The following is a 4,694-nucleotide window of genomic DNA, read 5'->3' on the forward strand; positions in this document are numbered from 1 at the left end:
CAGAACGACAGCAGAGGACGCAGACCGAAGGATGACCCCCCGACCCCGAAGGATGAGCTCTAGACTGTAAAGAACCCAGACCACAAAGGAACCCAACCACTAAGAAACTCTGGAAACCCTGGACCCCAAGAGAACCCCAGTCCCAAGATAACCACGACCACAAAGGAACCCTGGCTTTTAAAAGAACCCCGACTCATAGAAGAACTCCGACACTCTGGAGAAATCACAACCCTTAGATAAACTCCGGGCCTCAAGGGGAACTCTAGTTTAAAGAAAAAATCGGCCTCCACAGGGGAATCCCAAGGAACCGAGCTCCATAGTAGAGGAATCCAGGCCTCCAAAGTATCCCCAGACCCCTATAGGAACCCGCCCCACCAAAGGAAAGCCTGGAACTCTGGCCCCAAGAAAACTCCGACCCCAAAAGAATGGTGGGGCTCTAAAAGATTACTGACCAAAAAGAACTCTGGGCCCCTATATGTAAATATATAAAAGACCCCTTATGAAGTCTGGCCGGAAGTGCTCGCGGGCCACAAAGGAACCGCGGGGCTTTATACAAGATACGTTCCCCTTCTTAGGTAGCATCACTACAAATCATGAAAGCCTCCTGGGTAGTATAGTGATGGCGCGAGGGCTTCGTAATCACGGGGTCGACAGAATGAGCCTCGCCTGAGCTCGTGAGGTTAAGCTGCTCACTGGGGAGGTTACTGCCATGGCTGGGGGCCACGGTAAGGGGTTGAGGCTTGCCTCGGCTGACGGTCGGGGGCCTGCCGTGGTGGCTGTTGGAACCCTCGCCGCGCCGCAGAGGTTAGGAAAGGCTTCATCCACTCTGAGTAATGTGCCCCGACCGCTGTTCACCTCAGGACCTGAAGTGACTTGGGCATCACTGTATTTGTGTGATATATCAGCTTCCTCCGGGTATCGTCACTGCTCTGGCATCCTTTGGACACCGTCTCCTACGTTTATGTATGAACAGTTCCGGACCGTCGATAGGGTTGAGGTCCGAACGGACGTGGTGTACACATATACCCGACACGTATGCTTGTAGGTGCAAATTGATGCACACGAGTTGAGTGGTAGTCTGACCTGACTTGAAGCTCGAAGGTTAGGTTGGGTTACCCCAATTAGATCGCGTCTGGTCAAGGCGTCAGATCGGGCCTGGGTATGTATACTGCCTGCCCCGAGCGGGCAGGTCCACGGCATAGGCCACAACGGAAGACAGTACCCGGACTGGAACCAAATCACGGTCTACGGCACGGCTGTGAAACCCGCGGCCTCCATCACCTAGGGATTATTTTCCAGTGCGACGGACGGTGGAACAAGCACCTTTCAGTAAGTCTGCCTCAGTGCCCGACGGGCCCTAAATCTCCTCAGAGCCATCCGTCGGTAGAAATGAAGCCAACGCAAGGAAACCTTGATTCCTATCATACAAAACGTGGTACGCTCCCGCCTCCTCTTCAGTGCCCCTGCCCTCCACGACCTCCCTAAGATGGCTGTGGAAAAAATGTCTCGGGTAGAGTGCCACGCGCTCCGCCTGGAGCTAGGCCTGACGAGGGGTGTACCCCAAGCCCAAGTGTACAACGAAGCTGGCCTCCTACCACTCTGGCAGCGCGAGAGTACTTAACTCCATCGACGAGGTGATGTACGAGACCTGGAACTCAGCCTCTACCACCGTACCCATCCATGGACTTCGCGTCTCAGTGAGGAAAATCTGCAAGAAGGCCAAAATTCAACCTGGCGAGCGCCGACAAATAGCCCAGTGCCAATGCCAAGTAGACACTTTCCCACCGTGGGCCCTCACTCCTCCCGAGGTGGAGCTAGACCTCCCAAGACTCAGCCGCCGAGACGATCCCCATATGCTAGCAGATTGGGAACAGATTGCTCTAAAGTACCCCCAACGACTTTCTGGCATACACGGACGGATCAGAGCTAGACGACGGCCGCATAGAAGCGGGCATCTACCTGTCAGACACAAACGAAGCCTTCTCTTTAAAGCTCCCCACCACCACCACCATCCTTACGGCCGAGCTCATTGCTATCCGTGAGGTAATACGAAAGATTATCGCCCCACCTCACCCGCCTTCGCAAGAAACGGTGCTCTCGGATTCAAAATCCAGCCTAACAAAAATCCAGAATGGAAGCTGCACGTCACGCCTGGACATCCTTGAAGACGTGCTGAGCCTCTTGACCGAGGCCGACAGGCTGGGCGTCCTCCTCCGATTCCAATGGATCCCCTCGCATGTGGGCCTCCACGGAAACGAGATGGCAGACAATGCTGCCAAGCTAGGTGCCTCATCACCCGAATACGACGTCATCTCAATCCAGCCCTCAGCAAATGACATCTTCCGGAAGACTGACCTTGCTGCCTGGGACCTTTGGAAATCGGAATAGCACTCTACCGCTGCTGCCCAAGGATGGCCCCTCAAGACCTGCCTCGGACCGACCCCTCTCACCCTATCCCCGCACAGTGCAGAGACAACTAGCAGGATACGGCGCCTGACGCACCCAATATATTGCCTCACGCTGCACCTGTGGCGCGGAAGTCTCCTTCCAGCACTGCCTCCTCACATGCCCCGTGATGGAAGCCCACTTCCGGCCACTACGCACAACCCTCGGCGACCAAACCACGGCTCTCGATCGTCTCAAGGCAGACGACTCCCCCAATGCCGACCTTGTCCTCGCGGCCAAACTCGCCTACTCCTCCCCAGTTGGAGGACTGTTATAAGCACCCTCACACACGCATCTGCATATGCGTAGATAAAACTCTGGTATACACCCACATACGCGAGTGTTAAATGCTACTAGCACTCCCCGGCAACAACAACACATTTTTTTTATCAAGCCACTCGAAATAAAAAATCCAGTCCCTAAATCGGCTAGCTCCGTTGGGATTAAAAGCAAAATCACTCACTCACGCGGGCACGCCAGTCATCCAGATTCTCACACTGCCATGTCAGTCCTTAGGCCGATGCACCAGTATCCACCTGAATAAAGCGCTTAAGCCACACCGAGTGTCAACCTCTCCCTACTACGTCACCTAGTCCAATAACATAAGGTTTTATGTTATACGGGTACCATCCCGGCAAACCACGAAAAAAAAGGTCATGATGTCATAAAGTCATTGCCAGACACTTCCATTTGTTGGATTTTTTAATCTTTAGATCATAACCATTGTTGTATTTCTTCCTTTGTGATTTTTGTTTACATGTTCAGCAATTTCATTAATAATGATAGAATGGTGTTGTACGTATTCCTCCTTGCAGAGAAAACTAATCATTGAAATTGGAGTTTATATCAACTGTCATTTTGAGTTTTTGAATACAAAATCAAATAACTATCCTTTTGACAGGCAAACAACAGATGTTTTCGATTTTGTACCTATCGTCAAATGGCTATCGATAAATTGATAAACTGTCACGCTGCCAAACGTCTGATGTACTGAAAATGTATATATTGCGTCAGTTTGCAAACAGGGTGAACATTTTCCCAGTGGTTTGTCTGCATATATATATATATATATATATATATATATATATATATATATATATATATATATATATATATATATATATATATATATATATATATTTCTCTCTTCTCCATACTTAAAGATCACAGACGGTTAACACTTCTTCATGGGGATATCTATGGGAGGGCTCAGAGACCGTTGCTGGCTGCCTTTGGGATGCGGGTTTCTTGCCATAGTACTTGTCACTGAAATTCGCATTCGATTCATGATACATGAATGTTTGAAGTTTTTCCGTCCGGTATTGACGCAGCTGAGGTGGATCTCCTTCGAGGCCCCTTCAGGGACGTGTAGCCTGTGTAGATCACCACGGCGGTTTAATCCCGCTTGGTTAGGATGTATGTATGGTGAGAAGTGCATGTGAGGTGTTTTTTGATATGTTGGAGTGGCATGAGAAATAGCTAAATAATTTATCTTTATTGCTTCTCTTTTTTTTTTTTTCAAAATACCACTTCAGTCATAGCGGACCCACTGTATATAGTTGAAATTTTCAAGATTGGATATACATTTTGTTGGGAAGAACATGTTACTTAGTTCTAGTGATAATTCTTCATTAAAACATGGTGTGTATTCTATGCACCCCACTCCCCATATAGGTAGTTGTGCATGTGTAACACCACCTCTATAATATAAAGTTTATATTTTCTCACGTAATTGTTTCTTACTTGAATACATCATGTGGCAAGAATTTCGTCACTTATAATTATTATATGCTGACTAGGTAAACAATGGACCTTAATAGTGTACTGTGTTGTTTGCAAATGTGTTGCAACCCCGGTAGGTCGCAGCACCGTATATTGTTCCAAACATTTGTTATGAATTTACGTGACGAAGTATCCACCAAGTCACTGAAGAGTATATTTTGGGACAGACAGGTTGTCGATGTCTTTTCTTATCAAGAAACAGTTTTATGTTGTGTTACTTATGTTAAGTCATGTATGTAATTCTATTAATTTCATTTTGTAGAACGTAAGCAAATGAGGGATTCCTGAAGCAATCGCATATTTTAATGTCATCCCCTTTCTATTTGATTACATTTTCTGTTCCTTGAAGCTTTAACAAATAAACTATATTTTGAGGCATAACTTTAATGCACTTCGTCTATTGTTGTCATTCCAATGTGTGTGTGTGTGTGTGTGTGTGTATTCACCTTGTTCTTTGGAACACGTGT

The sequence above is a fragment of the Oratosquilla oratoria genome, chromosome 34, assembly GCF_046742065.1.
Source record: "Oratosquilla oratoria isolate Oo_2021 chromosome 34, ASM4674206v1, whole genome shotgun sequence".
NCBI classification, from domain to species: domain Eukaryota; kingdom Metazoa; phylum Arthropoda; class Malacostraca; order Stomatopoda; family Squillidae; genus Oratosquilla; species Oratosquilla oratoria.